Source organism: Neopelma chrysocephalum, unplaced genomic scaffold (assembly GCF_003984885.1).
Source record: "Neopelma chrysocephalum unplaced genomic scaffold, ASM398488v2 Primary Assembly neopelma1_96502, whole genome shotgun sequence".
NCBI classification, from domain to species: Eukaryota; Metazoa; Chordata; class Aves; order Passeriformes; family Pipridae; genus Neopelma; species Neopelma chrysocephalum.
The window spans coordinates 434344-444444 of record NW_020925148.1 but is presented as its reverse complement, the minus strand read 5'-3'; positions in this window follow the sequence as shown (position 1 = coordinate 444444).

Below are 10101 nucleotides of genomic sequence, written 5' to 3'. Positions count from 1 at the left end.
GATAGACATATCCTGTTGCAAAAGGTACAGCAGAACGACTCCTTAGATGGTATATTCTGCAAGACACAGTTCTTTCTGCGTTGTCTTTTTTCCTCGAGAGTGATCCTGCATGCGTTCTCAAAGGATACAGCTGCGTTATAGATGGTGTGTCTCCAGGCCTCCCGATTGGAGGCCAGAGTAGACCAGTTATGATGATCAATATGGCCAAGGTTGAGATGTTGTTTCAGGGAGTCCTTGTATCTCCTCTTCAGGGCTCCTCTCATGCGGCAGCTGGTGGCAAGTTCAGCATAAAGCAAGATCTTAGGGACGCAGTGGTCCTTCATCCTTGAGACATGTCCTGCCCAACGCAGCTGTGGTCTCAGCAACATGGCCTCAATACTTGTGACTGCTGCTTGTTCTAGAACAGATGTGTTGGTCACATAATCTGACCAGTGGATGTACGGAGGCAGCGTTGATGGAAGCGTTCTAGGAGACGCAGGTGGTGGCGGTAGATGACCCATGATTCGGATTCGTATAAGAGAGTAGACAGCACAATGGCTCTGTAAACACTGATCTTGGTACTTTTCTTCAGGTGTTTATTTCGCCAGACTCTTTTATGGAGTTTTCCGAAAGCACTATACGCCTTTGCTAACCTGTTGTCTATCTCTCCATCAATCTTACCATCCGAGGACATGAGGCTACCTAGGTAATTAAACTGCTGGACTGATTTGAGCTCTGATTCACCAATGGTGATGTGGGGATGGTGGACTTCTGAGGTGCAGGTTGATGGAGAACTTCTGTCTTCTTCAAGCTGACTTCCAGCCCAAAGAGCTCAGCAGCCTCTGCAAAGCAGGATGTTAAGTGCTGCAGGGCTGCTTGTGTGTGTGCAACAAGGGCGGCATCATCAGCATAAAGCAGCTCCCGGACAAGATGGTTTAAGGTCTTAATGTGGGCCTTTAGTTGCCTTAGGTTGAAAAGGCTTCCATTGGTACGACATCGAATGTAGATACCGTCCTGATCATCGAGGTCTACCGTGGCCCTTTGGAGCATCATGCTGAAGAAGACTGTGAATAGGGTAGGAGCGAGAACGCAGCCTTGTTTCATGCCATACTAAATCTTTGCTTACTCACTAGAAGGCAGGCAGACAGGCTTAAATTAAACCCTTGGTGCTACAGGCAGCAGGAGCTCAGTCTTGTCTCAGGCCCCATGATCTGCACTTCTCTAGCATCTGGGACTCATATTAGGTAAATTCTCTTCGGTGGGAGACGACTAAATGAGAAAAAGTTGCTCGTTAAAAGAGACGATTGTTTTTTTAGTACAGTGTTTTTCCTGCTCAAGTGCTGCAACTAGCTGTGTTTCACTTGAAAAGCAATGATGAGAGGATGAACACATAAGAGGAATTTACATATCCCTGCTCTTCTGGGAAGAAACAACTGAACTCTCAGGATTTAATCCAGTGATTAGCTCCTGCTAAATTCTTACGGTGTCTTTAGATTATTCTTAAGTCTTGTTGTCCCATTTCCTTGACCACAATGCTCACAAAGTCTGGTTGTAATCCCAGGACTTCTTCACTCTGTTCCTACAATAGGATGCAGCTCCTTACCTGTGTTCCCAACCTGGTTTGTAACTGCAGGTTTTGACCTGTATCAATTAAATGGGAAAATGTGAGACAGGACTAGTCTCCTCATGACAAATCCTGTCTTGTTCAAGGGGTTTCTCTAGAAAATACATTGTTATGACCAACAATACTTTCAGATCTGCCACCATGTTCAGCAAAAGTATTCTCCCTCCCTCAGTGTCGCACTAACAGTGGGTATCTATCATGGTCTGAATACTCCCACAACCACATGCAATTTATTTAGGCTTCTGTGCAGCTACCTGCATTTGCCAGTCACCTGCTGAAATTTTATTGTTGGATTCCCCCATCTTTGTCTTAGTTCTCTGTTTGACAGAGCTCTAAAGCATCTCTGTTACAGTCATGTTTTTGACAAGAAGAAACTCAGATCTTCAGATGTTTCTGTGGGAATTGAGCATTACAGCATCATTTAAGTGAAACTGTCTTTGCATACCAGAAGAACTACACAGAGACGTTAAAGATCTATTTTTTTTGGCATCTCAAATAAATTTCAGGTCTAAGAGAGATGAAAATTATTATATTCAGCCCAAGACCCTCCAACTCTAAGAGTAAGATCTTACCATTTCTTTTATTTTTATTTTTTTTTCCCAATCCTGATCCACACTTTTATGATCTGAATGACAGATGTGTGAGGTTCACTTGCTTGTTTTACAGCTTTATGAGCAAGAAAGGCAAGCAAATTGTTGGTGATTCTTACAGAGACTGAACTAAGAGGGAGCTGCAAGGTAAAGGTCACTGGAGCAAATAGTAGAGGAAGCTGTTCAAGTGAGTGAGCAATGATGACAGTTTTCATATGATAGAGACAGCAGCAAGTCAAGAAAGAGAGCACTACTTTATGCAAGGGAACCAAAATGCCTCACATGCCTGTTGGAAATAACAGGCATAAATAAACTACCTCTGAAAAGCAGAGTGGCTCTGTTTGGACCCATGGGTGCAAATAAAAAAAAAATGATTACCCAAATGTCACAGAAAGCCAAAGAAGTCATGTGTAGTTTCACTGAATCTGAGCACCACGACACAGCAAACCTAAACAGCTGAGATACAGGGAGGATATTCTTCAAGACCTCAATATGCTTTTAGCTTCCTGGGTTTGACAATCCAAGTGTGAATCAGGGATTACTGAGTATTAGAAGGATATCTGTGCAAGCATGGCAACAGCATTTGCAATTTCATAAATACTCTAGCTGAGTTGTTGTGGTGAAGAGTGTCTTTTTCAAGCATGTGCACAGCCTGTGAATTGATTATCTCCATCTAATGTTCTTCTTTAGGGCTTCTACTCAGTTGCAGAGTGAAAAACAGTTGATTAGACCCAAGGATTTTATAACAGATGAAAGCAGATATCTGTCTGGGAGATCCTGGGCATGTAGATGTTAACCCAAATAATTAACAGACCAGTTTTATCACTGAAATGCATCCTACCCAAGAAACAGGAAGGAGCTGGTTTGCTGATTTCTACAGTTTTGAAAGATTTTTTTTTAGCAACGGCTTAGTCATTCAGTCTGGAACATACCAATAATGTATTACCATGAGAGGCTGACATGTCACTTTATTTTCTTCCCTTATACCTAGCCTTTATCTTCATAGCTCAGAGGACGGGCTGCATAATATAGTAATTTCAAGAAGTGGATCTAATGTTACATAGATGCAGGATGAGTTTTTACATGCTGCAAAACTGGGAACAATAATAATTTGACAATATTGAAATCACTGTCCTATTTTGGGTTTTCTAATTACCTGAAACTGGTTCAGTTTCAGCCAATGCATTGATACTTTATATTTGTTAATGTACCGAAGTCTGAAGACAACCACAAAATTCTGGAAATTCAGTCTGAAGTGCTAGCATTTGAAACAAAATGGGGCAGCCCCAGCACATTAAATGTCAAATTATCCTATTTTCATACTTTTATTTCATTGTTCAGCATTTCTTAAAAAATAATTCTTGCTGTAAAGGTGCTTACTACAAGCATTTGAGGAGTAACAAAGGGATTTTCCTTTTCATAAATCTTATAGATTTATGATTTTTACTATTAATATTTTTAGATCATCAAGGATTTTAGAGATTTGTAAACATTTATTTTGAAGGATATTTATTCTCTCTTTGTTAAAAGAATCAGTGTTATATAAGCAGAAAGGTTATTTTGAGGTAGATAAGTCAGAATGCAGGGTACAGGAGGAGATGTTGCTGAAGCCTTAGAATATTTAAAAGATCAAAAAATTGTGTTATCTTTATTCACTTGTTATTTTTGTACATTTTAAGTTAACGAGCTTTAGTCTAGAGTTATTTGATGCAGAAGAGTTTTCAGCAATATACTATAATGAACAAAATGTTTCACTCTACAAATTATTTTTAAACATTGGTGGGTATTTGGGCTAATTGCACATTTCCAGGAATTATTTTATTCTTCTGTCTGAGGTAGTTCAAAGTATCCCAGAAGTTGTATTGACACACAACTGAACTGTTGTACAATAATTCAACGCTGCCAAGCTAAGGAATGACAATGAGGGGAGAACCTATCGCACTTTACAACTTCCAATCTCTGCTCTGTGTGGGCAGGGACAGGACCCAAGAGAATGGCTGGAGCTGTGTCAGGGGAGGTTTAGGAAAAGGTTTGTTCCCCAGAGGGTGGTTCGGAACTGAATCAGCTCCCCAGGGCAGTGGTCATGGCCCCAAGGCTTCCAGAGCTTAAGAAGCATTTGGACAATGCTTTCAGGCACAGGGTAGGATTGTTGGGGTGTCTGTGCAGGGCCAGGAGTTGGTCTTGATGGTCCTTGGAGGTTCCTCTCAACTCAGCATTTTCTGTGATTCTGTGATAGTAACAAGAAATAGATAACTTGAATGTAAGCAGAAATTGCAATACAAACACACCGACAATGCCTCAAAACTAAACAAAAAAAAACACATCAAAAAACCCCTTCCATAGATTAAAACCCCACTGAACAAACCACTCTTAGTTACATCACGCCCACAGTAATAAAATTATTTCTGGCTCTTAAATACAGTTTTTAGTACAGTTTTTTTTGACTAGTTAAGGGTAAAACATCTTATTGATGCCATTTGATGGAGAGCAGATCTGGAATTTTAGTTCACAGAGTCACAGAATATTTTGGATTGGCAGAAACTTCTGGAGATCACCCAGCCCCACCCCCTGCTCAGGCAGGGTCATCTGGAGCAGGTGACACAGGTGGGTTTGGAATGTCTCCAGACAGGCAGACTCCACACCCTCCCTGGGCAGCTGTTTCAGGCTCTATCACCTCCACGGAAAGAAGCTCTGCCCCATGTTGAAGAGAAACTTCCTGTGTTTTAGTTTATGGCTATTGCTCCTCATCCTGTCACTGGACACCACTGAAAAGGAATTAAAGCAAACCATAGACTATCCTGTAAGGGCTCTTGAGGACTTGGTAGGGAAACTCAAAATGATGTTGTGACCCACAGCCAAAGGGGATGGTGTTTTCTCTCTTATGTCTCAGGAGGACACTAGTGCTGCAGCCATAACAAGGACAGAATATCCAGCTCTAACAGTTATTTCAGTAAATGATTACTGTTATGGAAACATCCAGAAATTCAGGGTCATGGATAATCTGTAAGCTCATATGTAGAGGTTGCCCTGATAAAATATTTGTTTATTTTTTTACTTACAGAGCAACAAGCAAACTGTGGTCTTCAGTTCAAACACCTAAAAACTCCAGGAAGCCAACATGACTAATACAATAAAGATATGATTTATTTTAGACTTCAGCCTTACATCAATTTTTATGCTGTCAGAGACCTTTATTAGTAGGCTTCATTTCTATACAGCATAATTTAGGAGATGTTTTACAGTTTTATATAAGTGTTTACTTATACCTGTATGTTGTCCTTTTATATTTATACAGTTATGGATTGTTCACTTCCAAAATACTTTTGCAAAACTTTACTCTGAAAATGTTTATTTGCAATGGTTGATAAACAAACTGAGCGTGTGTGAAATTATTCCTTACCCCACTGCAAAAAAAATATAAATTAGAACCACATAACAAATTTCAGAACAATATATACTGAAATGCAAACCACTTCATCTTCTGATGAGAAACACTTTTAGGCATCTTAGACATTAATTTTTATTCATCATCAAAATAAAATGAACAGAGTATAAACATTTTAATCTAAAAGTGCTTTACCTTCTATCACTGTGAAACATCTAAAACTACACCTCTGAAGTGCAGAACATAATATTGGCTTTAATTATTTTATACTGAGTAGTGTTTTGAGACAACAGACTCTGATGGATCAAGCTGTGGTTTCAGGATTAGAAACCCTGTATTCCTAGTACTGGCTCTGGCTTTCTCCCAGAAGGAAATTGTAGCCCTTTTGAGTTTAGCTTTCCTTTGCTTATTAAAATTGTAGATTATATTATTGCAAAACATCCTTGAAAATGCTGGTTAATGCACATATGTGTTTAACTTGCATATGTGAACAATTCTAATGTATATTTCTTCATATTAAAATCATGTAACACATTCATTTTACTGTATATAAGTGTAATTTCTTTATAAAACAAATTGGATACTTCTACTGTGAATGTCCTCCGGTATCTTTTTACGGGTGCAAATTTACAGCTTTAGCATGGTTTTTTCCTCAAACAGAGCAGAACTATAAGTTAATCGACCATTTCCTTGAATAGTGGGATGAAAATAAGGACAAAGGATGGTATATTGTTCCTATTTAATTAAATATGGAAAATTAAGAGATCCTTTCTAAAATTTTACTGGGATTGCAAACAAAGAAATGTTTTTTCCTTCTCATTTCCTTAATTATTTCTGACTATGAGGAAGAAACTACCTTATTTGCCTTCATTCTTATGATAACTTGATTGAGGACTATTTTTTTTTAAAAACTAATTTTAGCCTTCTTTCTTAATAGGTTTTATAGAATTTTCTTTAATGAAAAACATGTTTTAAAAGATGCCAAGAATCCTTCCTTCTCCTCATAATATCTTCAAAAATATAGATAATCTTGTTATACAACATTAAGCAATCTCATATTCTGAAGGTCAGGGAAGATATATATAGCACTTCAAATTCAGCAGAAAGTATATCTGTTGATGCATCTCTCCCAGTCACTTTCCTCTCAATAAATCCTAGCCTACTAAAACCAGAAAGTGATAAGCATCTGCAGAGTTTGCATCATCCCTGACTACGATAAGTTGAAATCCAGAAATAAGGAAAGGTAAGAACAAAGAAATTTCAGAAATTTTCCTTTGCAAAAGAGTGAAACACATTAGCTAGTTTAGGTTACGGTTTTTTTTGTTTTTTTTTCCCACAGATATCCTGGTGCATGACCAAAGTAAACAGGATGATCACTGATAGAAGAAAATTCCTAATGATTAGAGCAGAGGGGACGGAATGTGACGGGTCTTTTAAGAGTCCACTGCCAAGTGGCAATGGTGAGGTTTCAAAGCTCTGTGTTCTTTCTATGCCATTTGATATTAATGAGAGTTGTGAGTGCTGGATCCATTCAGGATCAGGTCTCAAATTAGGGGTAGCCTCACTTACTTGTAGGCAGAAAACTGGGGAGTCATCATGCTGTTGGTGTGCTGTGGAGTAAAACTGACTCAGAAGTTAGAGATTGTGATCTTCCTGGAATGAAAGGAAGGATGAATAAAGTAAAACTGTTGCTTTAAAAATCCTCCCTAGAAGCTGGAAAAAGAGTGACAGGAACTGGCATCAGTTATTTGGTTTTGGGGTTGTTTTTTTTGAGCCTATAAATCTCTGAATGTTTATTTGCTCTGATCACACGAAAGCAGACATTAACCTTTCAGATATTTCTTTCATGACAACTGCCAGGACATACATTTTTTATGAAAAAGATCCAGCTCCATACTGAGAAACAAAGAATAAAAAGTTCCATGGGAAATGAAGCTGACGAGGGTGAGGAAAATGCCTTTATCTAGGTATTTTGTTACGTTCCTTGTAAATTGTCTTTCTTTGTGTCTGTTTTATTTGTCTCATAGGGGCAAAGACTGTCAAACTTCTGTGCGCTCCAAAGATCCTCCTCTCTTCTCCCCTCCTCTGGGACAGCCTGCCAGTTCCCCCCTCCTCCCTCCCTCCCACCTCCTCCCTCCATCCCCTCCCTCCACCACACCCCGCCCCAAATTGGACTGGCAAACCTCTGTGCGGTCCGAAGTTCCTCCTCTCTACTCCCCTCCTCCAGGGCAGCCGCTGGGAGCCCGCCCGGCGTGGCCGACGCGGTCGGGGGCCAACCCCCCCAAAACTCAGATATAAATCCCAATAAAACTAGCTACAAAAATAGAAAAAAAAGGAGACCAGTTGGTTGCTATATTATTCTAGGATATAAGCATCTCATGGCCACTAGGACTTCAGAGTTATTACAGATAAGGGACTAGATACATTCTCCTTTGTAGGTGTTTATGTTAACTGGCACATGTATAAAGGTCTCTATGTAACCTTTGTTGATCTCACCAAGGCTTTTGATACTGTGAGCAGAAAAGGTCTATGCCAGATTTTGGAACATTTAGGTTGTCCCCCCAAGTTCCTTAAAATGGTCATCTCACTCCATGAGGATCAGCATGGCCAAGTCAAATATGGTGATGCACTTTCTGAGCCCTTTCTAATTACCAATGGTGTGAAAAAAGGCTGTGTTCTTGCACCAACTCTGTTCACAATCTTTTTCAGCATGATGCTCCAAAGAGCCACGGCAGACCTTGATGATCAGGATGGTATCTACATTCGATACAGTACTGATGGAAGCCTTTTCAACCTAAGGCGACTGAAGGCCCACACCAAGACCTTAAACCATCTTGTCCGGGAGCTGCTTTATGCTGATGACACCGCCCTTGTGGCCCACACAGAAGGAGCTCTGCAGCATGTAACATCTTGCTTTGCAGAGGTTGCTGAGCTCTTTGGGCTGGAAGTCAGCTTGAAGAAGACAGACGTTCTCTATTAACCAACACCTCAGGAAGTCTTCCATCATCCCCACATCACCATTGGCCAATCAGAGCTCAAATCAGTCCAGCAGTTTAATTACCTAGGTAGCCTCATGTCCTCGGATGGTAAGATTGATGGAGAGATAGACAACAGGTTAGCAAAGGCGTATAGTGCTTTCGGAAAACTCCATAAAAGAGTCTGGCGAAATTAACACCTGAAGAAAAGTACCAAGATCAGTGTTTACAGAGCCATAGTGCTGTCTACTCTCTTATACGAATCCGAATCATGGGTCATCTACCGCCACCACCTGCGTCTCCTAGAACGCTTCCATCAACGCTGCCTCCGTACAATCCTAAACATCCACTGGTCAGATTATGTGACCAACACATCTGTTCTAGAACAAGCAGCAGTCACAACTGTTGAGGCCATGTTGCTGAGACCGCAGCTGCATTGGGCAGGACATGTCTCAAGGATGAAGGACCACTGCGTCCCTAAGATCTTGCTTTATGCTGAACTTGCCACCAGCTGCCGCATGAGAGGAGCCCTGAAGAGGAGATACAAGGACTCCCTGAAACAACATCTCAACCTTGGCCATATTGATCATCATAACTGGTCTACTCTGGCCTCAAATCTGTAGGCCAGAGTTATAGATGGTGGAGACACACCATCTATAACGCTGCTGATGCTTCCTTTGAGGGTGCACGCAGGATCACTCTTGAGGAGAAAGGACAGTGCAGAACTGTGTCTTGCAGAATATTCCACCTAAGGAGTCTTTCTGCTGCGCCTTTTGCAACTGGACCTGTCTATCTCGTATTGGCCTTATTAGCCACCAGCGTCCTTGTAACAAATGTGGATAGATCCTTTCCCAAATCTTCGTTCGCGAAGCCTAGCCATGATGATGCGAATCAAAGAATGGTTTGGGTTGACAGGGACCTTAAAGACCCCTTTCTATTTCTGCAGTCTTCCACAACATAACACAGTAGCTCATTTAGCTGTTTTCTGATAATTTCTTCCTTCAAGTACATCTCTCTTTGTATACACAAAGGTACAAAAACACACACTCCCAACCAAGCAACCCAAATTCGAAAAGAATTAAAGGACCACAGATGTATTGCAGTTTAGTATATACTGAAAATTGCATTTGTTAATTTGTATTGGTTTACAACCCTGAATCTGTTTTTTACTGTTACAGAAAGTCTCAGTTGGTCACAACATCAGTTTTTAACATTCAGAGTGGGCTCTTATGTTCCATACTCCAAGTGAAACATTTTGATGTAGAAACACTGCTCTACCTGTTTTTTGTTTGTTTGTTTGTTTATTTGTTTGGTTTGGGTTTTTTTGGTTGGTTGGTTGGTTTTGGTTTTGTTGTTTTGGTTTGGTTTTGGGGTTTTTTTTTAAGGTCTATAAGTACTGTGGCTCTTCCATAAAGAATAAACCAGCTCTAGAGCATTAATACTCCCATAAGAACTCTGGTTGGAAACCCTTCTGTCCATGCCTGTATTTTTGTGTGTCTGGTTTCTTGCCTCCAGGCACTATATGTACCATTATCTCTTATACTTAAT